The sequence below is a fragment of the Dermacentor silvarum genome, chromosome 11 (assembly GCF_013339745.2).
Source record: "Dermacentor silvarum isolate Dsil-2018 chromosome 11, BIME_Dsil_1.4, whole genome shotgun sequence".
Lineage (NCBI taxonomy): Eukaryota > Metazoa > Arthropoda > Arachnida > Ixodida > Ixodidae > Dermacentor > Dermacentor silvarum.
Window position 1 is genome coordinate 27,991,237 of NC_051164.1, and position 25,495 is coordinate 28,016,731.

General features: G+C 47.5%; 1 long non-coding RNA gene across 1 annotated transcript; it reads right to left on the minus strand.

The window, feature by feature from the left end:
• Window positions 1-7,068: 7,068 nt before the first annotated feature.
• Window positions 7,069-12,381, minus strand: LOC125941417 (uncharacterized). The gene is made up of 3 exons (XR_007464255.1): window positions 12,037-12,381; window positions 9,434-9,560; window positions 7,069-7,355 (listed from the first exon to the last, which is right to left on the minus strand). It is a non-coding gene; the product is annotated as an uncharacterized LOC125941417 (long non-coding RNA).
• Between the last annotated feature and the right edge of the window lie 13,114 nt (window positions 12,382-25,495).

Sequence of the window (25,495 nt, forward strand, 5' to 3'; positions counted from 1 at the left end):
TCCATACCTCGCTTCTGCTGGTCGAGGCGCTGTTCCGTCTACGGCAAATCACCAGCCAGCAGACCAAGTTCTTACAACTGGTGTCCTCCTTACCTCCGGAAGTTGCCGAGCACTTAGCGGATGTTATCACCTCGCCGGGCGGGCACGACGTATCCCTTCGACACGTTGACGGCGGCTATCATTTCCCGCAAGTCAGAGTCCGAGCACAGCAGACTCCAGGACCTCCTCACAGCTGCAGAGCTTGGTGATTCACCCTTCACAGGTCCTTCGATGCATGCGCCAGCTCCTTGTCGACACAGGAGCCCAGGTTAGCGCGATTCCGGCCTTGTGTGCAGATCGCCGTCGCAATGAACTAACTGCCCGCTCCAAGCGATGAACTGCGCCATTCGCAAATACGGCCAACGGTCTCATACACTTAACCTTGGATTGCGCCATACATTTCGCCGGATTTTCATCCTTACTGATGTCTCGCAAGCAGTTTTCGGCGCTGACTTCCTCAGTTTCTTCAACCTTGCGGTAGACATGCATGCTCATCGCCTCATTGATTTCAGCACGCGCCTCTCCATCAACGGCATACTCTGCACCACCTCACCAACGGGGCTACGAGCTCTCGCGCCCACTTTGCCGTACGCGAAAATCCTCGCTGATTTTCCTAATCTTACGAAACCACATACCAGAGTTATCGATGAAGCGCTCGATCACTCACTACATCGTCACCACTGGACCTCCCGTCTTTACTCGACCCTGTGGACTGTCTGGAGACCGCCTCGCCATCGCTCGCCGCGAGTTTGAACACATACTTTAACTCGGCATTGTGCGACCTTCCTCAATCATTTGGGCATCGCCACTCCACATGGTGCCAAAGAAAGGTCCTGGCTACTGGAGACCATGTGGGGATTACTGCGCTGTCAACGCTCACACCTTACCAGACCACTATCCACTTCTTCACTATGCAAGACTTCACATCAAATTTGGCTAGGTGCTCGATCTACTCTAAGATTGACTTAGTGAAAGCTTATCAAATACCTGTGGAGCCCGCTGACGTCCCGAAGACGGCCATTACCACCACTTTCTGTCTGTTCGAATATATGAGGACGCCTTTAGGTTTGCTCAACCCTGCACTGACTTTTCAGCGCACTATCAACGAGGTCAAGCGAGATCTCTACTTCATGTTCACCTACCTTGATCATCTCCTCGTCGCAAGCTCATCCGGCCCCGAGCATGAAGCTCACGTGCGCGCACTTTTCCATTGACTTGATGATTACGGTCTCGTCATAAATTCGAACAAGTGCCTCTTCGGCATCGCAACCATCGAGTTATTAGGCCACCTTGTCGCCCCACAAGGTATCCGGCCTCTCGCCAGCAAAGTGAAGGCAATTCAAGACCTTCCACCCCCGACTTCACTAAAAAGACTCAGAGAATTCCTTGGCCTACTAAACTGGGTACGTCACGCCACTTTCGCCTCGGGCCCAGGCCGCAGGCCACAACTCGCTCCGCGTGCAGCGCCCGTCAAGGAAGAGGAAGTTAGCTCCTGGCCGCGCAGCGTGTGCAGCCTGATATTAAATAAAAAAATTAAAACATTTCAAAACCCAACGCTGTTGGAGCTGGGTCCTCCTCGCATTAGCTCCGACAGGTTCAACTAAAGATAGGTGAGTAGCGTAAGTTTTGCCCCATGACGAGATGCAAAAATTCGGCAATACCCACCTCACGGTGACTGTCGGCGGTGATGTGTTTAGCATCGAATCACTAAAGCGACACAACGTATTGCCACCATTGAAACGAGTTATACATCAGGCGTGTACTGCAGCGGCATTCTTCTTTCTCACTTTTCTAAGAACATTCGCCGCTGCGCCGCCTGAGCGTGGCCTCCGTAATGCCTGTGTAATGCGCGCCGGTAAGTACCGAACGGTGTGAAACGCGTCATGCGTTAAACGTGAACTTTCAAAATTTCGGAGTTTTATATGCCAGAACCACGATATGATTGTGAAGCATGCCGTAGTGTTATCAACTGCGTGGCACGCACGGAGACGGTACACGCTGCGCATGCACTCAGGGAGCGCAGCGCTGTCAGCGACGAAGGAACAGTGCTGCGTGATGGATGTGCAGCCTACGCTCAGTTTAGCATTTCATTTACGTGTTGTCGTTAGTTCATGTGTAAGAGTGTTGCTATTTCTATTGGCTGGAAGAAGGAACAACCAGAAGTATATCTATACAGTCTCAGTGATATCGCCACAACTCTCAGATAAGCACTGCATGGAAGGGTTCTGTTGCGTAAGGAGCCGATTAACCTTCATCATTGTAAACGTTTTTAATGTGAATGGTATTCTTGGCAATGTCAGACCAAGGGCGGATGCCACTAAGCAGCGCCCTTCGTACGCAATTTCATAGGCAAAAAGTTTTTGCGCCAAGATAAGAGCGCATCCAAAGTGTCGGCGCACTTACTGCATTGCCTGAGAACAACGAGAAGGAAACTAAGCTCATGAACAAATGACCAGGAAAGAAAGAAGCGCGGTGGTAAGATATCATGATTGCGCATCATGCTTCTGTAGTGGAGGCTATAGGCTCTCAAGGCAAATAACTACGCACTTCTTTTCGACGGCTTCCTTTTCCGGACGCCTGCAACAGCACCGAGAAGTGCGACCGCGCTCGCCCGATCAGCACACCATTAAAGCAATGGCATACCGTTATCAGAAATTCAGCAAATGTCTTTATTTCGATACTAATTAGGGGAAATAAATCGCATCGCGTAATAAAAAGTTCCATCCCATCAAAAGTGCCATCCCTGTGCACGTTCACAGGGATGGCTTGTGACTGCGCAGTACGATGTCGCAGATGCGGTTCCGATGCCTCGCGCAGGCTCAATAGAGTGTTTTAAAAATTAAAAATTTAATTATGGGGTTTTAAGTGCCAATACCAGTTCTGATTATGAGGCACGCCGTGGTGAGAGACTCCGGAAATTTGGGCCACCTGGGGTTCTTTAACGTGCACCTAAATCTAGGTACACGGGTGTTTTCGCATTTCGCCCCCCTTGAAATGCAGCCGCCATGGCCGGGATTCGATCCCGCGACCTCGTGCTCAGCAGACCAACACCATAGCCACTGAGCAACCACGGCGGGTAATAGAGTGTTTTAGTCGAGCGTGTTTACGCTCCGCTCCTCCCCGAGTTGCCCTGCTAAGCCACGTCGGAGCAGCGGGCGATTTTCACGTTTTAGTTATGCATTTTGCGCAGCGGAGCGGACCTTTCGTAGTTGCAGCCCCCTCTGGCTTAATTTAGCGTAGTGAAAAAAAATCATTGGTTACTTTTATAAATAACAACGAATATACATAACTTCTTTATTCATGACCCGCGCTGCCGGGACAGCGCGGGTCATTTGCCTTCCATCGAAGGACCAGAAGCTGTTTTTTCTTCGGGGCACAAACGTTTCCATGCCCTAAATGTCAGTCCGTCATGTGCCCCAATGGGATTATTTCGCAGTTGAACGGCCCATATGTGGCCAGTCGACATGATGCAGGTGTGTTCACGGTGTTCGTTATTTTTATTATGTAGAGCCACTTGGTGCATGCCGTGACTCAACCAAATGCATAACGCAGCCACACCCGTGGGAGATAAGGCACATACTTGCTGACTAGTCCCCTAGTTGAAACGGCTTCAGCGAGACTCCCTGTTCAACTGCTACTCATCACACGAGGGACGTCGTGAGATGGGCATGTTTCACAAAATGTTTCACTGATGTAAAAAGTTGGTACTATACTTGTAAATTGTTAAACCTCTATGTATGGGTCACACGTCTCGCGTTGTTTTAGAGCTGAACCCCCACAGCTAGAGGATTATTTGAGGACACAGAACTGAGGCACTTCCTTCCACACAGTGCGAGCACTTTATTTAAAGAGGCTGATATGGGGCTTATTGGCGTTTAATCCCAGTCACGTTAGGTCCAGTGCAAAGAGCACCCGAGCAGTTCCAGCCAAACGCCAGCGCGAGAAAATCAGCGACACCGATCCTTCTTTGTCTTCGTCACTGCGACCACAGCAACGCTTGTGCTATCTTCGTCATTACAATGGCCCCACGAGAGAAGACTAGCCATCTTGGCAACTCATGGTGACGACACGATAGAGGGATCACAATACGGTGTAAGCCGGCAGACGTGCACGGTCTCGCGACCACGGCGCCGCAGATCGTCAGACAGCGTCAGAGGTTCGACCACATAGTTTACAGCAGATGTACAGGCAACGATCCGGTAGGGTCCGTGGTTGAGCGCTGAGATAGCAGTTTACTTTGCCGAGGGAGACGCTGTATCGTGGGGTAGTGGAGAGCGAGAAAGGGCGTCCGCGTCGGAGTGCTTGCGGCCAGACCTGTACACCACTTGGATATCATACTCTCGTATCTGGAGGGCCCACCGACCGAGGCGGCCCGAGGGATCTTTCAAAGTCGACAACCAGCAAAAAGCGTGGTGGTTCGTGACGATGTAAAACGGGCGGCCATAAAGGTAGGGTCGGCTCATGGCAAGAGCCCAGACTATAGTCACGCACTCTTTCTCAGTGGTTGAATAGTTGGCCTCGGCCTTTGTGAGGGTTCGGCTCGCGTAGGCCACAACATACTCGTTATAGCCAGGCTTCCGTTGCGCGAGCACCGCACCAAGGCCCATGCCGCTTGCATCAGTGTGTACCTATGTAGGAGCTAGGGGATCGCAGTGCCGGAGAATTGGAGGAGATGTGAGCAGCTGGCGCAGCGTCTGGAATGCGTCATCACATTCAGGAGACCAGTTAGACATGTCGGTGCCAACAGTGGGAAGTGGCGTCAAAGGTGCAATAGCGGTCGCGAAATTGCGCACAAAGCGACGAAAGTAAAAACAAAGGCCGATGAAGCTCAGCAGGATCTTCAGTGACGTCGGCTTAGGGAAGTCAGCGACAGCTAGAAGTTTCGCAGGATCAGGGAGGACGCCGTGTTTGGACATAACGTGGCCCAAGATGGTCAAGGTGCGAGCTGCAAAGCGACACTTTTTGATATTCAGCTGAAGACCAGCGTTCTTAAGACATGTCAAAACTTGGTGGAGACGTGAGAGGTGCGTCGAGAAGTCTGAAGAAAACACGACGATGCCATCAAGGTAGCAGAGAGAAATGTTCCATTTGAGACCGCGAAGTATGTTATCCATCATGCGCTAGAAAGTTGCGGGCGCATTGCAAAGCCCGTATCGCAGATGCTGACTGGTTTGACGAGATGCAGCTTTGTCCACAGCTTCAGATGACATGTAAAAGCACTTTCGGGGCTCATTGAGCTTTGTCCAAACGGCGCGAGCAGCGGCTTGCCACGTTTCTGACTGTGAAGTTCGTCGACCGGTGCAGTCACCATCTGATTATTTTCTGTCTAATCGCTCGCGCGTGTGCTCATTTACAGTAGATTTGTTGTCGCTACACGCAAGACTTGGAAAGCAGCTATTCTGTACTTTGTAATAGTTTTTAGCAAAGATGTGTTATGGCGTGTAACTCACTTACTTCTCAGGACCGTCGAGAAACATTCAGCTTCGACCATTCGTGTGCTGTCGGTGTAGTCGCTGTCACTCTGCTTTGGCGCATTGATTCAAGTGTGCGCCTGCTGACATATTCGTAATACGTTGGCGATAGAGTGTGCGTGAGATGGCGTGCGAGTTGGGCTAGATGTGTGAGGACAAGGTGCGCGAAATTACTATGCCAGGAAGCGGTGCTACTTATTTGGTCATTTTTAATGAGCGGTACTGACTCTTGCCGACCTTCCGGGGCTGGTGTTTTTTTTTTTGTTTTGAGGGTAGCGATACAACAGTGGAGGGTGAGTGATTTTTTTTATCTCAGAGGAAAGTCCTGCGTCGAGAATGGCCGACAACACAGGCTGTCTGCATAGTAGCAACGGTCCGCGAACTTGGTCACACATTCACTCCATTCCTTAATATGCCAGTCATTAGTTTTGCAGCCAACTACTGCACACGTCTTCAATCTACCGCCCCACATTTTGCAGCATGAATGGAGCACACTGCGCGAACGAAAACGCGGTTGCATTTCCAACACCTGATGGCGAGAAACGGGGCAGACGCGGTAATGGTTTCGTATTTGTGCGCCTTGGCTGAGGCAACGAGCGGCGTGCCGCCGAAAGCGCCATCCCGTTTGACGCGAACAAACCGCTATACATGACTCATCTAGTTGCGAATGTTTGCTACGGTATGTTTTTTCTCCTTAGGCAAACGGCTCGAACCTTATTATAGCAAGGAATTGCCCATTGTGGTATCGTACAGGTTTTCTCTTCTTATTTCGTTCTACTCATTCTTGTAAATTTTCATGCTATTTATTGTTTCCATTCTTAGCATCCAATTCACTAAAAAATTAAATTATGGGGTTTTACGTGCCAAAACCAGTTCTGATTATGAGGCACGCCGTAGTGGGGGACTCCGGAAATTTGGACCACCTGGGGTTCTTTAACGTGCACCTAAATCTAAGTACACGGGTGTTTTCGCATTTCGCCCCCATCGAAATGCGGCCGCCATGGCCGGGATTCGATCCCGTGACCTCGTGCTCAGCAGCCCAACACCATAGCCACTGAGCAACCACGGCGGGTATCCAATTCACTCTCTCTGTTTCTCTCACTATCTCTCTAATGATTCCTGGTTGTCTATTTGCACTTCCAATTTCCGTGTACTTGGTTGCCAATTTTCTTGGCCAATTTTCTTCTTCTATTCTTTGTCCACAATTTTCATTGTGTGTCCGCGTTTCTTTTTTTTTTTACCATTGCTTTACCGAGGACCATGAGTTGGTGGCACCGGCAAACATTTTGTACCAAACGTGTCGTATTTCAAGCAAGTTCTTTCCCTTATGCCAAGGTGTGTCAACTGCGTCAATATTTAGTCTTCTCACCATTCAATCATCATCTTAAATATGTACTACTGCTGCGTTGCCTGCATTGTGGCAATCGGAAAGAGCCCAAAGAGAGCTAACGTCCACGCGGACAGCCTCATGGGCAATGCACAAATGAAGTACACACAAAACAACTACATAATACATTTATTCACATACGTTGAGCGACGAATGGACTTTCCTAAACATACATAGGCGTATTGCATCGTCCCTGCGCATTTATTTTTCGAATTTTATTGAACAGTAATAACGATCACTTTCTAAAGACAAGAAAAGAAAAAAAGAAAAATCATAAGCGTGATGATCTTGATAAGGTGACCGCAGCGCCAGCGTCATCTCTATCCCAATAGCAACGTGTCCATATCCCTACGTTAAACTTTACTTACACAGGTCTGATCTGGTCCGCTCACCATTATGCTCATTCTGTGGCGAAGCGGAGACAATAGACCATTTCTTGTTTTCTTGTAGGCGTTTTTCTGCAATAAGGAAAAGACTACTGGACATCCCGCTTCGCAATATTGGCCTAGATTTATCGGAACCTGTAATTCTCTCTTTTGGAGCCTCTATTATTGGGTTCAGCCACAGAAATGTTTGCTTGGCCATTCAAAATTATCTCATTGAATCAAATCGATTACCATGCTAAACTTATTCTCACCTTTCCCGCCATAGTTTTCTTTTACTCTTTTATTCCTGTTTTAACCTATTATAATTAGTTTTTTTCTTCTCCTCTCACAAAATCTTCCTTTCTAAACTCCAGTATTCTATTCGTTAATTCCCTTGTTTTTATGCACCGAATATAACCACCCGATTCATGGCCAATCCCCCACTGTGGGTATGCGCCACAACCACTCAGGTCAACCACAAATACAACGTGTCAGACCAAGACTGAGACACCGTAGAAGACAGTTGCGACATTGTTTTTACCCTCCGGTTGTCCTTACACGCTCTCAAACACATGTACACAGGTGTTTTTGCTTTCCGCTCCTGTTGAAATATAGCCGCAGAGGATGATATTTGAACCGCCGATTCTTATACTGAACAATCGGACGTCGCAGCCACTGAACGGAAGCGGCCGGGACCAATGCACGTTGAGATTATGATTATGTTTGCTTTGGAATCCTTGGTACTTGCTTATATTCTGCAGTCGCTGCCCATGCGCTAGTAGCAGGTCACCGTTTTTTGCGGTAAATCAGCTGTTCCTTGTATTCGTTAGGTATATTTGCACTTGGATTTGAAGAATTGTGGCGCAGCTAATAAACAGTTCTGTATATCATATCGCCACAATGAGATAACTATGAAGCATTATGCTGTGGATATTCTCAAGCCGAAATATGTATGTACGTGGGAAGCCGGCTGCACGAAGAAAGTTTGTAGATGCAAATCAAAATGCGAGAACAGTATTATAAACGGTATGCTCAATAAAATGAACCTAACGATTGGGGTACAATCGTCAGTGTTGCAGTTTACGGCGTGGAAAGAAAGTAGTGGTATTTACACCCTATTTTTTTATCCTGTGAGTTTCTGCATCATCTCTGCATTTTGTAAATTTGATGATATTTTGGTTGGAATATGTCTCCCCTAATGTGCCTATGGACGCTTATCTCCAATCGTTCTGTCCAATTTCATAGAAAGAGTAGTCTCGGTTCTATTGCACGAACAACTTCAATATTGACGTCAATTATGAAGACACGTTCATAAATCACCACAAGACTGGCTTCTTTCCAGGCTTTAAAATTATACTTGATTTTGCTGCTGTCTAGCTACGTGGTAGAGTCCTATATATGTGACCCTTTGAGTGGATTTATGTAAGCTCTAAAACAATCACATGGTGCTAGAAAACCGTTGCCAACAAAACGATGCCGGTCGAACGCGACAAAAACTTTGAGTATGTAACTTTCACCTGTCATACCTGTTTCACCTGTTTCACCTGTCAATCGCTTCAGGCGTTGCCTCATAAAGTGGGCGTTCGTCGCCAATAAATTGACATGTTACTCGCCATACAGCGAAGCCATTTTTTGGCATATCATTAGGATGACAGTAAAAAAATTGTAAAGTTTAAAAAAGTAAATTACGGGGTTTTACGTGCCAAAACCACGAGCTGATTATGAGGCACGCCGTAGTGGGGGACTTCAGAAATTTGGACCACTTGGAGTTCATTAACCTTTAGCCTGAGCAACCAGGGCGGGTAATTGTAAAGTTTGTCCCCGGTATAATGAATACAGATGGAGTGGAGTAATATATTTTCTACGTAAGGTTACGGTAGACAAAGGGGAGCATTTAAAAAGTGTGAACAATCAGTTCGGTTTTGTTCTGTAGAAGTGCCTATAATATAGCAATTTACAATAATGGCGGCGAGAACGAAGGCCTTCATGCAAAGTCGAATCTCTTCATTCAAGTCTGTCCGGTATTTACGAGTCATTTTACAGATGGGAGCAATTTGTTGCTGTGGTATTGAGCCCAGGTTGCAAAATGCTGGAATGGCACATGCAGTCTAAGACATAGGTCTTACAACTCTAAATAGGTGACAACATCAAGAGAGAGAGCGAGAAATAACCTATATTTCCACCAGTCAATTAACGCCGCAGAAGATGGTCTTCCTCCACAGCGCCTCTATCCGTCGGCCGGGATCCCGCGCTACACGGTAAATACCATCCAGAAGTCTCCAAATCACAGTGCAGATTCTGCAATGAAGTAGCGAATATGGTACACATGGTGTCGACGTGTGAAGCAATATACGATAGCTCAGACACGATAGAATCCTGGGAGGCCTTACTACCCAATCCGGATGATAGCATCAAAAAATATTTTATATGGCCGAAGCGCTCTGTACCAAATTACAACCAGAATATTTTGAACAAAAGCAGACATGGACCGAAAAGGAAGCGTACACAAAAATTGATACCCGAGTATGCTTATATCGGCTCACTTCCTGATTAATTTCTGCGGATGTGCTCTTCATTGCGATGTTTCTAATAAAAAGCTGCTAAAGATGCGTCTGACGCATTCCTCCAACTTCCGTTGCAGCCACGTAAGACGGATCCGTTAGTCTTTTTATGGAAGTATGCCCCCGACGTTTGTCGTTGGCTTTTCTATATTTTACGTTCTGGTACGTCGGCAATCAGCATGATCAACAGCTAAATACGTACTTCCATCGTGTCAGCGCTTATCCTGTGCGTGGTGCGACGCAGCTGGCTTGTTTCGGTGCCACCCCCGCAAACCTGTGTGCTCATCATTGCTGTAACAACTGCTACATCTACTTCCATAGCTTTGATGTACGCGTTCACAACAAGAAAAACGCATACCATTTGGTTTCACTCGACGCGATGCTTTGAAAACTGCGCTTATAGCAAACTGAGCAGTGCTCCTATTACGCTTAGCTAACGATCCACCAAATGATTGGTGGAAATTTGTTCCTGTTTCAGTATTTCACGATTACGAAGGTGTCAAAACATAACCCTAACCAACGCAAAGAACCGCAACTCTTCTTTGAACGCAAAGCTCCGCTTACCGCTCTTCAAGGCGCCTTCAGTTTACGTTCGCGAACAGGCGCGAGTGCCTCTTGTCGTACCGTCGTCTTTGTCGTTCAGAGCAGTTTCTTTGCAAATGCTTCTTTGGAAGACTGCTTTATTCGCACCGTAGGAAGAGTACTAATAAAAATGTAAAAATTAGTAGTGATAGTTACGGTGCCATGTAAGGTATTGTGGCTCTGCACACGTTTAAAAACATTTTAGACCGTGTCAGTAGAATATACGCACTTCTGCTTTGATGCTGTTTCGACCACTTGGAGTAGTGAAAGCTTTAGAGATGAGGTTTTGCGCAAGCGGATCGAGTATGCACATGCAGTAGCTCACTTCGATGGCGATCAGTTCCAACGCGGCTGCAGGCTTGCTTTTCTAACTAAACATGGATTGGCTGTTTGCGTTCAACATAATAAAGCTTAAAGTTTAACGCGCGTAAAGCACACAAGAATTGTTTTTATAAATGCCGAAATCAACAAACACTTTCCTGCAGAAAGCTTAACTGTTCGTAGTCAGTGTTTGATATTACAGGTGCAGAAACTACCGCTAAATTTGCCGTTTTGTTAGCGCTGCGGTAAAATATCCGATTGCTAGGCTGGGTACTTCGTTCGGATAAAAATTCACAAAACGTGTTCTTCCTTTGTTTATATGTTTGCCTGCGGCACTTTGGCTGACGTGCCCAAAGCCTTCTCGCCACTGAAAAAAAAAAAAAAACAACATGAAATGAGACACTGCGAACACTAGCACACGCATCCGACGTAGCTTTACACACTTCGGCGCGGAAGTATTCACGGATCGGTTATTTCTGAAAGGCATGATTACAGCGGGAAAACCTTGGTAATTACTGCAAAGCTGCAGCTTTGCAGTAGCGGTGCCGCCGCCTACGAGCAGAAAAGAGAAGTACTGCATTATGACACTAACGCGCACCGACAGTGAACGCTTCGGTGGTCTCAGCACTACGACGCCTCGATGCCAGCATTGGAAGGGACGCTGGCATCAAGAAGCACTACCAACTACTAGGTGGCGTTCACCGTACTCAGCACAGCGGAGCGTGGCCTCCGCAATTAGCTCTGAAAATGTTTGTGAAGTTGATCGCGGAGGCTGCAATTACGACGCGCTGTACGCGCTGACTTGACTCGGTGACGATTCAGTTACGTGCTTTGTCTTGCGCGTTGTATTAGTGTGTCAGTTACGTGCTTCGTCTTTCGCGTTGTGCTAGCGTGTGCAGCGTAGTGCAGCTTCCATATGCACGACGGTTGCTCATGGTCATCGACGTTGGTAGTCGTGATGGAGGAGACCTGCCACCAGGCGTCAGCGTGGGTGCATCAACGCCTAAGGGCGCTTTAGCCACAAAACACCAATAGACATTATATATCAATGTGCTTTTTCAGTGTTCAACAACCTTCAGACGGACGTTGGCGTCGTTTACTGCAACCTCGCTTAGACAACTGAAAGTTCTCTCAAGTTCTTGACAGCCAAATTAAATGATTAAAATTAGTTTGTTACCTAGTGTCCGCAATCAGTGTGACGTATTTCTTGCATTGCTGATGCCTGTCTATAACGTAACACTTCTTCCTATATCTGGTTTGAAGAACTTCATATTTCTTAGTGTTACAAAATGGGAAGTCTGCCCACGTACCTTTTTGGCGAGGTGACTTATTTTCTATATTTCACTCCTCCATCATGTATTGCGATGCCGATTATTGCTGTTCTGTTGCTGAGTTGCATTCCTGTTTTCGGATTCTCGTTGTCCATGGCCGTTTTGAAATGCTCGCAGTTGTCGATGTGGCTCCGAGTCGGGTCCAGGAATAGCATTTCTTCTGTTACGCTGATGCCGTGGTTGATGCGCTCCCTGAGATTGTCCTGTTGGAAGGCGGGAACGTGGAAACGGGCCAGGAATTGGTGAAGCTTTTGTGGAAACAAGACAGGCGAAGAAAGCAAACACTAACAAAATAGCGAAGCAGGATGCATTCATAGCGCCTGATATTTCTACTCGCTCAAATAAAGCATTTCTCGTTGGCAAGGGCTTATATGCACGTTTAAACAATGTGTGGAGAGAAAAAAAACTCGCCCCTCGAATACCTTTCTTCCGTAGAATTCTACTGTTCTTTTTTTATTGGCACTTGAAAAAAATCGATGTCACCAATATTGCGAATTTCAAGACGCCTAAATTTAATCAAAGCGAATACGTGATTTCTGTAGAGCCGAGCAAATACTGCTACGAAGGGAAAAATTGTCAATCGCCGGAGGTGGTGTCTGTGCGTGGTCAATCCAGTGTTTCGGCTACGTGCAAGTTGTCAGTTATGCGTTGAACTGTTGTTTCACATGCTGTGCAATGCTGCCGGCAGATTCATAATTTCTTTTCCAGTGGGTGCACCCGAGGACCTAGAGGTCCACAATAGCGCAAGAAAAACAACTAGGAATGTCTTTTTTTTACTGTGGTGGTAAGTGCGGGCAAGCGAGACGGTTACACAACGAAAGAACCCGGTGTTGCTAAAGCCGTAGCGGTCCAGTCGAAAAGATGTACCTCTTGCGAAGACCGTGGGAATGTAGAAATTACTGTTTGAATAAGCTGAACCCAGATGTATACTAAACTAGCGAAAATTTGATGCTTGGTCTCGCCCTAAAAGATTTAATTTTGAAAAAAAATAGAAAAAGAAATATGGCGTTACAATAACAAAAGCTCTTTCGGTTCTAGTCGTGTTGGTAGAATGCTTCAGTTTCTTGCGCTATGACAGTATGGAGTGTTCTATGTCTATTCAAAAGCTGTAGACAAATCTGAAAATATGTAAAGAAAATAAAATAAAGCGCGAATATATGAATGTGTACTGCAAATATTCAGCGAATGTAAAAAAAAAAACTCTTTTTCATGCTTTTTTTTGTAAAAATCAATGGTGAAGACTTTCGGCGACCGCTGAAGTTACCGAGCATCGCACTGAAGATAAAACCGTGTGGTCTCCTTACTGGCCTCGATATCTTATCTTCATCAGGTGCGCCAATGTAGGACTCAGCGAGCAGTTAGAGCTACGGCACCATGGCTGCGCATTATTCGCATGATGAGCTGTATGACGCCTTTAAATAATATAGAAAGAATAAAGACCAAGCAGACGCACAATGAGCCATTTTCACCGGGCTCCCCAGAAAACAAGAAACTGTTAAAATAATATCCCCCTCCCCCTCAATGGCGCGATGTTACGGTGTGCGCTGGTTAGTATGTGAAAGGGACTGAGATCGATAAAGCCGAAGTGAAAGGAGCTGGAAGATGGCGACGAGTGCTGTAACAATTAAAGCGTACAGTGTTTAACTCGGTCGGGCGTCCCCGTTACAATATGCTGTATATAGTCAGATTGACCATATCTTCTATATTCAGGACCCACCTGCGCCGTACGTTTATTTATCTATTCTCTAAAATTGAAAATGAACTTGAAAAATTCCACTCTTTGCTGACGTCTTGCAGTCCTTGATGTTGTTCCACGTGGCTTATAGAGAAAGAAGAATCATTAATTTTTTTTCCACAGCTTAGAGTTGTTGCAGGACGGTTCTCAGAATTGCGGAGAGCTGGGGGACCAGTACATTGATTAAATATCAATTGTCCCTAGTCTTAGAGGTGCCCTTCCACGGTGGCACATTTTATTCTCCGATACGTGAAAATTATATATGCGCGAATGATATACACAAAATACGCAGATTAATATACACAAAGAGAAGGAACATGAAGAAAACTTTATTGCAAAATTAACCGACGATTGCGATATTCCATAACGCGAAATTAGAGCGCAGTTCTATACGTGCTATAATTTCGCGATATACTGGCTAGCGCGGACAATCTCTCTCGGGCGGCATGTTGCAACTGAAGCGAAGCGCGGCGCGACTGACTCGCTAATCGGTGAGATCGCGAGAAGCAGTGCGTGGGTGAAGCGTGGACGCGATTCACAATAGCTGCCGCCGCCAGACCTCTCAGGCGACGCGCACCACTCTGGCGCCGTTTTGTAGCATCGTCGCCGCAGTGTGGCCTTGCGCGGCGCTACGCTTTTCGTCTCATGCTTTCGCCATACCCTCCTCCTACGAATTCCTCGTCGCGCTCTGTTCGCATTCGCCGCTTTCTTCGTCCCCCGCTGCGCTGCGCGATAGGCCTTTCATCCGCTGCACTCGTACGCTCGGTTACGCTGACGCTCGTCGCAGGGGCAGGCGCCTAAGATTTGCCGTCTAAACGGTGTTTTGCGTCACTTGAGCTAAGGATTTAAACAGCGATAAACCGCAGCCTGGTGCCACTAACAACACATTGATGTCATGTGGCAGTCCTCAAAGTATTTTTTATTCTATTCCGCCTAATTTGTTTATTCAGATGAATCATTAGAAAAAATAATTGTATTTGAGGGAGAAATATGCTGCGTGACTTTTTATAAGGGTTCACGAACAACAGATTTAGTTTTCTTTTTCTGTAATGAAAACGTAGCTCGTGCGTTATGCTTCTTTGCGGCATTTAGAAAACTAAGCCGCGAAAACACAGCGCAGGGACGAAGTACTCTACCCCCGACGCAGATGGCTTTCAATTTAGAGCCGTCCAGGCGGAAGCGCACTGCGTAGTACGCGGCCTCCCGCCTGCCTACTCTCCCCCCGAAGCCTGGCGGATCATTGCGGCCCGGCAGGCGGGAGCGGTCGCTTGGCAGCGCTAGAGTGTACTAGACAAAATCGAGTGGGCCGAACGGCGCTCTGCCGCTGAGGCGCCGCGTGTGGAAAAATAGTGCGAGGGCGCTGCGAGCGAACTGGATTTGGGGGGGGGGGGGGGGGGGGGGGGAGACGCGCTCCGCGGCATATTCAACGTACTTTCGCTGCGGGCGCCGAGGCTGATTGCGCGTAGTACGCTCTTACAATAGTGCTTTATTTCAACTGCAAATTTATGTTTACACCATTTTACCAAACATATATATTTGAGGCATGGATTATACAACGCGACGTCTTCATTTTTGCTGTCGTTGTCAAGCGCGTCGTCTGCTAGCGAGCGCGAGACGCCCAGTTTTTCTCGCAGAACCTCTGTGCAGTACATTTTTTTAAAATGTTTTAGTCGCTTCGGTGTGCCCATGACTCTTGACGGTCGGTCCCAAATGTAGCTTTAGCCAGGTGAACTGCTGTTTTTACCACTGTCCTCTAAAAGTAACTGGTATCTCCGCACCATGAAGGCTACGTTGAAAATTTTATTATTGATACCGTGTCATTTTACGTGCACTTCTTGTTGCGGGATATTTATCAGGGATAATGATTGAAGAAAACAATATTACAGTGAAATAAACCAGGTTTATTAATTGCGTGGCGCCAAGAATGACCAATGTGTTTCTAGGTAATTAAATCAAAGGGTACATAGACATACATATTCACGATATATATGTAAGGGAAAAATAAGAAATCTTCTAAATGCAATAATTGAAAAAGTAAGAACTCCCGACCGGAATAAGCGCACGTGTTTGCAGTAACAAACACACGTATTAGTGAATACTGCAAATAAAACTCGCATTCGCAGAAGTAAGAGTCACAGGGGGCAAAACCATCTTATATATATATATATATATATATATATATATATATATATATATATATATATATATATATATACCACCATGCTTTCAACCCATTAAAACTGAGTGCCCCGTGTGGTGCCAAACTTATCTTCTTCAACGAACGCAACAGATCTGCACATATCTCTACGTGTATGTGAGACATGCAGTTCCTTTAATTGTTTCATTATGGTCGTTATGATAGTGCACCGAATAACTGAAAGCAGCTGTTTATAATATACAAGCTGCTGAGTTAAGCGGTCCTACATTTGGGAACGGCATTACATTTATGCATGAAATGTAGGATAAGCGTAACATGTTTTTCTCGGAAATCAGACTCGAGAATAATTTATGTTGTTGACACCCCCAGAAACAAGCCGAAGAACGCAGCCACCTGCTTTTTTTCTTTTTTTAATATAAACAAATTCTTCGGTTTTACGTGGCAAAACCACGATATGATTAAGGCACCCGGTTTATATAGTTTTTGCCACCTGGAGTTCTTTAACGTGCACCTAAATAGAAGTACACGAGACTTTTTCATTTCGTTCCCATCGAATTCCGCTACCTGGATTGAACCCGCGAGCTCAAGACCGTATCCGCTAAACTATATAGCCACTAATTAAGCTATCGCGCAGGCTTTCTTTTCTTTTTCTTTTCTTTTTTTGAAGTATCGACTGGAAAAAAAAATTCCACGTACGGCCCACGGCCAAAGATTAGCATATAGAATGGCCGCTTTAGGCTACGGGACCAAATATCTTTGTACGCATTTGTTATATTATTGTCTAATAAAATTCCCCTTTGATTTGATTTAATTAAGAGGGATCCAGAACAGGCAGGTCAAGGCGGAGAGTACTGGCGGAACAGTCGATGAGAGCAGAATGCGTGGAGAGGAAGTCCAAGCCGAGGATGATGTCGTGGGGACAGTGGGCGATGACTGTGAATGGCACGATAGTGGAGCGATCGGCGAAGGAGACGCAGGCGGCACACATACCAATTACGGGGGCTGTTCCGCCATCGGCGACACGGACAACAGGCGTCGCGGCGGGCGTGAGTATTTTCTTCAGCCGGTTACGAAGGTCAGCGCTCATTACGGATACATGCGTCCCAGTGTCTATAAGAGCAGACACAGAAACACCGCCGACTTGCACGTCAAGAAGGTTCAGATGAGTGGGCAACGTCAGTAGAGGATTTGGCGGCGTAGGGAGCAATGCAGCGTCAGCTCGAGGCGCTGCATCGTCTAGTTTTCCGGCGGGGATCGGCGTCCGAAGGGAGTCGGCGAATAGGAGCGACGGGGCTGAGGAGAGCGAGATTGTCGTCGTTGGGGCGAAGGCGAACGAGAATAGGGGCGGTTCTGCGCAGGAGAATCAGTGGCGGCATTATCGGAGCGTGCGGCATAGGGTCGAGAAGGGCCACCTGGGCGAGAGTAGGCAGTATAAGTAGACCGGGTCGGGGAACTCCAGCGACTGCGACAGTGGCGAGAAATGTGTCCGACTCGACGGCAGTGAAAATAAATGGGCTTGTCGTCCGCAGTGCGCCATTCAGATGGGTTGCGGAAACGTGGTGGGTAATAAGATGTGGGACGGGGCGGTATCGAAGAAGCCGGATGGGTATCAGGGCGATGGGCCGAGCAGACGGTGTGAAGACCCATGTTCGCGAACTCCTGGCGGACAACTGTCTGGATCAGGGAAACCGTGACTGCAGGTGCGTTGGAGGAGCTGGAGTCGAAGGCAGCCGGATAGGCGGCCTCAATAGACCGATCCCACCAGCTAGTTTCACGACGCCACCGCTGCCGCGGTGCATGCTGGTACTTGTAGTCATCCGGCCGCTCCAGCCGCCCGGAGTGCCTGTGCGTTCTGTATCCGAACGATTTTTGGCAATTTTTATGGTTCGTGTAGAGCCATCGTGCGATGGGAGGATTGACCTGCTGCGTTCCTGGCTGGTACAACAACCACACAAGGGACAAAGGCTTCGGATTCTATGTGTTTCCTAAAGAGCGAAGGCTTCGAGAGACGTGGATCCAACGGATTAATAGGTGGTACTGGTAATACACAGCGTGAGAATACGGGGACGAATAGCGGCCGCATTTCGATCGGGGCAAAATGCGAAAACACCCGTGTACTCAAATTTCCCGGAATTTGTAGATTATTTGTAGATTATCGATTAGCTATTGATTGGCTATCGCAAGGTATTGGCCACGTATTTGGGCTAGGCTAAGCACTACCAAGTCATCCCCAGCATTTTCTGGAATTTATTGATTATTGGTCGATTATCGATTAGCTATCGATTGACTATCGCAAGGTATTGGCTACGTATTTGGGCTAGGCTAAGCACTACCAAGTCATCCCCAGAATTTCCCGGAATTTATTGATTATTGATCAATTATCGATTAGCTATTGATTGGCTATCGATGACTTGGTGATGATTGGCTATCGGCGTTTTTATGTTAAAAACGCCGCCTAGCTTACTTAAGAACTTCTAAACTTCAAGATATCGCTGTTACCGAAGTCTGCAAGTCGTGCGCGAAACCCATGTAGGTAAGTAGGGAACGAAAGTTTTGGCGCCACATTTCAAACCTGTCTCCAACAGGTATACAAATCCTATTATGTCCGTCGCTAAGCAAACATAACGTTGCAGTCACCGAGATGCACGTGCGCAAAAATAGTAACGCAAAACGACCGCGTACATCAGCATGTACTACATACAAAGCTCGAAAAAATACGATAATCAACGCGTTATAAGCGGGTAACAACCGAAAGGAAAGAGGAACAGGCACTTTTCAACGTTCGCCTCGCATGCTGCAATGAACAGCCGATGTAATTTCTTTAAATACATGACGAATGTTTCTCGGTGGTGGAGTCGCAGATATGTCTGGGAAGCTCGTGCGCAGTACTCAACGAGCGCGGACTGCGGTGGTGTGGTTGACTAGTTGACTATAACCAAGATGGTGTCAGAGCTACTTCCGGAAAACCGGCGCATGCGCAGATCGGTCGGTGGGATCGGTCTATTTCACGCCGGACGATCCTGGAGACATCACCAGTGTTGTCGGGACGAGGAGCGTCGGCACAGGAAGATGTCGCTGGGGTGTTGGGAGACGGACAAACTGCTGGTCGATGCGTCGGATTGTAGCGAGAATACTTGGGCTGGAGGGGACAAGCCATGGATTTTTGCCAAGCACATCGACATCACAAGTCTCAAACTTGCACAGCGTCATTGCCCCACCGACTGAGGGTGCCATCCTGGAGGCGGCACTTTCGCAATCCAAGCCCAAACATGGATAACGGAACGAAGGTCATAACAATGTGGCAGTGGAATTGCGCAGGGTTCGTGAGCAAACGGGCGACCCTGCGACAATACCTAAAAAGTGTAAAGGATAAACCCCAAGTAATCGCCTTACAAGAAACGATCACATCATCACCCATCAAGCTCCCCGGTTTCCACTAAGGGGGGAAGGGGGGTCGCTACTCTGGTCAGTAAAATGTTCACGTGCATTCAGCGAGACCTCGGTCCCGCGGACAATGGGGTCGAGTACGACATGACCGAACTCCTTGTAGACCCCCCTAAGCGGCGCTTAAGAAGAAACGGTATTTCATACTCAATGTTCACTGCAGATCGAGCCACAGAGCGTGGCTCTGCGTTCACAGAGCCAGGGTTGGTGGTATTCTCAAGAAGGCCGTGCATTTTGCCGGCTGTCAACCTCTAGTCATCATGGGGGATTTCAATGCCCAGCATCAGGCGTGGGGCTATCGCACGAATACGAAGAAAGGTAGAGACATATGGCACACGGCAACGGAGGAAGATCTTACGGTGGTAACCGATAAAGACTTTCCGACCAGGAGAGGGAACTCGGCGTGCCGAGATGCAACTCCGGATCTCACCATTGTCAAAAACCTGGAAAACGTCAAGTGGACCAACACAGCCATGGACCTCGATAGCGATCATTGCATCGTCGAAGCGGTCATCAATGTTGGCCGTAACAAGCCGAGGACCTTTAAGTTCACTGACTGGGACTTGTGCCGAGCCAACCGCTCCGAGCGCGTCCTCACCCCGGATACGGCCCTAGACTCTTGGTGCGACGGGATAAAAGAAGATGTGGCTAGAGCTGTCAAGGAGGTGACAACCGATCTGCAGGTGGACAGGATGGACAGTAGGCTCACGCATCTGTGGGAAGCCAAGCAGGCACTACTCGCACGATGGAAGACAGCGTCATAACAAGACTACGCAAGAAAATTTCCGAAATCAACAAGACGATAGAGGCTCATTGCAAGGCTATGCAAGTAGCAATGGGATGAGCTGTGCGACTCGGTGGAGGGCCAGCTCAAGACCGGTAAAAGCTAGAGATTCCTCAGGTACCTACTACACGATGGTAACACATAGTCCAATAAGAAGAGAGCTTGGCGAAAGCTGTCCATTTGGCCACTGACTCGACTGCAGATGAGGCGGTCAAGGAGCAGCTCATAGACAAGTACCAGGCGGCCACGGACGATCCGGTGCCTCCCCCCCCCCCATTTTCCCGAGTACGAAGGGCGCGACGCGCCATCGATGGACGAGGATTTTACCGTGGCTGAGGTCAAGCGGGTTCTCGCATCCCTCAACGGCAGATCTGCCCCTGGGCCCGACGGGGTCACCAACAAAATGCTCAAGCATCTCGACGGAAACTCAATCGAGTTTCTTACAGAAAAGATGAATGAAATCTGGCACAGCGGCCTCATTCCCAAGAGCTGGAAAGCAACCTACACAGGACTCATACCCAAGCCAGGTATGGCGCCGAGCATCGACAATCTAAGGCCCATCTCCCTGACGTCGTGTGTCGGGAAGGTGGCCGAACACGTCATGCTTAACCGCCTCACTGACCACCTCGAGTCTAATGAATGCTCTACTAACAACATGATTGGCTTTCGGGCGGGGCTCTCGACTCAGGATGGCATGAAGCTGATCAAGCACCAGATCATTGAGTCCACCTCCGCGGACGCTAAGGCAATTCTCGGCATGGATTTAGAAAAGGCCTTTGATAACATATCGCATGCCTTTATTCTCAAGAGCCTGACAGAGCTTGACGTCGGCAAGCGGGTGTACAATTTCGTGCATTCCTTCCTTTCCTCGAGGTCCACTAGACTCAAGATTGACGAGTTCTTGACCCACGAAATTCAGCTAGGGCCAAAGGGAACACCTCAAGGGGCGGTGATCTCCCCGACGCTGTTCAACATCTCCATGATCAACCTGTCGAGGGCCTTGAACACAGATCCCGAACATTACCCACACGATCTACGCGGATGACATCACCATCTGGTGCCCCAGCGGATGTGAGGGTCAGATCGAGGGTGCTTTGCAAGAGGCCATCGATGTGACGGAGCGGTATCTCATCCCCACTGGGCTAAGGTGCTCGCCCGCCAAATCCGAGCTCTTACTCTACTAGAAGAGGCCTAGAGGCGGTTCTCACCGGTCCTGGAAGCCAGCAACGGAGAGCCAGATTACATTATTCACTGGTAACGGCTCCCCAGTTCCGCGGGTGGACACTATCAGGGTCCTAGGAATGTTTATCCAGTCTAACTGAGCCAATGGAGCTGCCGTCAAACGCATTTGTTCCAAGACCGAAAGTGCCCTCGGACTGATCCGAAGAATCTCCAACAGATACCGCGGAATCAGGGAGGACAATCTGATCCGGATTATCCACGCATGTGCTATGCCACCTCGCTTATTCGGCGGCCATTCACAACTGGCTCGTGCCGGAGGGCAATAATATCAATGCCCTAATCAGAAGAGTATGCCCTTGGCCTTCCAGTCCGCACGCACACAAAGACCTCCTCAAGTTGGGCATTCACAACACGTGCGAAGAAATTATTGAAGCCCAAGAGTTTTCTCAGTTTGTCAGACTGTCCGGCACCCCAGCTGGCCGAGCCATACTTGGCATGCTGGGACGTAACCCCACGGTCGTCGGTCCCGATGCTGTGAAGCTGCCTAATGACATAAGATCCAAGATTTCCATACATCGGATGGCACACTATATGCATCCGACCTACAACGAAGGACGAAGACGAGCCAGGGGTAAAGCTCTGCTCGCCAGTGCCCGCTTGGACAAGGATCGAACATGCTTCGTAGACGCTGCTTCGTACGCTCAAGAAGAAGCCTTCTCCTCAGTGGTCATCGACTGTGATTCGAAAATCATCAGCTGCGCTACCATCCGCACTTCTAGTTCCAGCGTTGAAGAACAGGTTGCCATTGCTCTTGCATTGACGGACGGTGTACATGAAGCGATTTATTCAGACTCCAAGACCGCTATCAGGGCCTTTCAGATCGGAATGGTGGCTCCCCAGGTCCTACGTATCATCCAAAACGCTAAAGACCTCAAACATCACTCACTGGCCTGGTTCTCTGCGCACCTTGGAAATATTGAGGGTGCCTCGCTCAACCTCAACGAGGAGGCACACTTGGCTGCACGAGGTATGACTGACCGTGCGCCGGGTAATGCGTCCTCTCCTGGGCGACCCGAGCCTCTCTGCTCGTACAACGAGATCTGCAAACACAATTACCTATCAAGAACACTCCTGCCTCTGCCGCACATATCGCTGTGCAGGGCCCAGGCAGTCACTCTCAGACTTCTACAAACAGGCACTTACCCGAGCCCTGCGGCACTGCACACAATGTACCCCGAACGGTTCCCAAGCCCGGACTGTCCCCTGTGTTGTGGTTATGCGGACTTCGAGCATGTTCTGTGGGGCTGCGCCTCTGCCGGTCCCCCTTTCACCCAAGAGGAAATGATGACGCTTATTAAGGCCCAAGATCAGACCTCCCAAATCCTGGCAGTCCAGAGGGCCCGCGAGAGGGCCGTCAAGTTTGACCTGATGGTCCCTGAGTGGGCCTAGCCAGGTGACGTCCAGTTTACTCGCGTCTATCGTGGACCAAATAAAGTTCACTCACTCACTCACTCATTCTCAAGCTTAAGCACGTTCCCAAATAGTAATGCGTACGACTATTACAAGTTAATACTATTAGTTTCTCTGCATGGTCGCTAGGTGTAGTTGCGCAAAGCAAGAAAAAAAAGCTCCGGGAACAGTGCCGCGCTGTTCAGGAGGCAACAAGACTCTCTTCTGCTCAGACATTTTTTTATCTTTTCCTACTTGTTCATTTGACAATGGAACAAGTAGCGATCCCTTACCAATTACATTTTAAGTTATGCTTTCACGTCAGGCTCCTATTGTACGGCAGAAACAGCTCGTTAGTTATAAAACTTATAAATCAGCTATAAATTCACGTTTATCATCGTTGTTCACTTGTGATGAACGACAGAGGGCTGACTGAGTGGTATCGCTTTTGAATTCTGATGTTCTGCCCGCTGAGTTCACGATTAGGTCTCGCAGCTCACCGTCAAAGTCATCTTGGTGGAATGAAGCATCTAAACGGGATTAAAGGCGAAAAAAAGCATCGTTAAAAAAACAAAAAAAAAAAGAAAATAAAGTATTTTTAGAAAAAATCATATACTTAAAAAAACATTGTTTAATGTGCAACGCTAAAATAGGAGCATGTGATTACTGCAATATTTCAATGACAGGAATTGGAGCACGTGCAGAGCTTCAATGGCGCCGTCAGAAAAAGCATAAACTGGGGTGCTATGCCGGGAGGACCGTGTTTGGCAACGCTCGGGATCTCCGCGAGCGCTCGTGACGCCCTCAGACGAACGTGCTATAATGGTATCAAGACATAAAATTCAACCCTCGGCAAGCCTCCAGTATCATAGGCTTACGCAAATTTAATTTTAGTTATTAATACTTTAGCGGCATGGTCGTATAAACCTGTCTGTGGCCTGCAGTGTAGTGGAAGCCAACGTAAGCACGTATCAGAACTGATAAGACTCTGTCACAGTGCTAACGCTAGCAGATTATTTGTTATTTTATTTGTTTGATTGCATCATTGTTCGGCGGTCACAGTTCCGAGTTCGTGCGCGTTAAACTAATAGACACACATTACAACAGTCAGCCAATGCAGCTTGCCATCGTCTGACTTCAGCTGTACATAGTCAACAGCGGCAGCACAGCGAAACCGCATCTACGACTTGTAATACGAAGTCTTCTGCGTGATAAAATACATGCTACAAAGCCTCCCATGAAAAAAAAAACTCTCCAAAATTTCCACCGCGGCCCAGCTCAGAACAGCAGATAAGCAACGACGCCTCGCGTTGTGTTACACGATACCGATCAACTAGGCCTGGGAGATGTGGACCGACGTTGCCGCAGCGCCGCCTGGCCAACGCTATTACCTGTACAAATTATGTCTGGTGTTTGTTGCTTGCTTTTTTAGCGCTGAATAATTTTGTTTATTATGGCAAGAATACCTTGCTCTCAACGATTTTGATATTATGTTTTCTTTTTCATCTTGACATTGCAGCAACGTAACTAACCCACAATCATCAGTTTGTTATTGGCACTGTATATCTAAAGGTTTTATAATTTAGAAAAAAAAGGAATGAATTGTTCAAGGCCTTTGCGAAGATTCTCGGTAAATCTTGTCGGTGGCACAAGAGTCACTACAGGTGAGCTCACAAACGAATCGTTCAAAAAATGACCAAGAAAATGAATAGTGGATGCTTACCCTATTGAAAAAATGTGAACGAGAATGTACAAGAAATAGTTGACCGCTATTATTGCTCGTTAGACTGTGCGAGAGCTCGTTCAGTCTACGAGAAATCGTAGAGTGTACGCAGCAATAATCGCGTACAAGTTGCAACAGAAATTCAGATACTGCCGTGCTTTGGTCAACAACCCTACATGAGGTCGAGAAAATTAGAGCAGGTTTCAACGAAAATGTTGCAGCACAAGACGATGAAATGAAGTCTCTACCAATAAACACACTGCAAGAACAACCATTTTCCCATTATGTAGACTTATAAATATGATGCTTGAACCTGGAGAGCTCCTTGACAATTAAGAAATGATGAAGGTATAACCTTTATACAGAGGAGGTCAAACAGGCAACTTGAACATCTACAGACCGATATCCGTGCTACCAGTTTTTTTCTGAAATATCTGAAGAAAGTTTTAAATGACAGGCTAAAGTGCTATCTTGAAAACCAAATATATTAACTTCATTGCAATTTGGTATCCGTCAAAAACACATCCTGAAGAATCATTAAAAATATTGAAAATAGGTGGCTTACATTGGGTCTATTTTTGCACCTAACAAAAGCGTTTGACACCGTGCAACACAATATTTTCACAAAGAAACACAAACATAATCCGAGGAATTGCTTTAACAATATTTACATTGCACCTAAAGAGCCACTATCAATGTGTATATACAAGCACTGCCTCGTCTATTAAAGGGGCCCTGAACCACCCCTCTGGCTTAGTGAAATAACATAGTCCGCGGGTAGCATACGCTGCTGTGATCATCTCAGCCAATTTCTGCTGTTTTGCGAGCTCCACGTGGTCCGTGGAGCACGCGACGGCAACTGGCCAGCAATGGCTGGTCGACCGTGCCGAGGCGGTGGCTGCTACCTATGGGGCCCCGGACTAAGGGAGGCACAACTGGTCTCGATATTGTAATTAAGTTTAT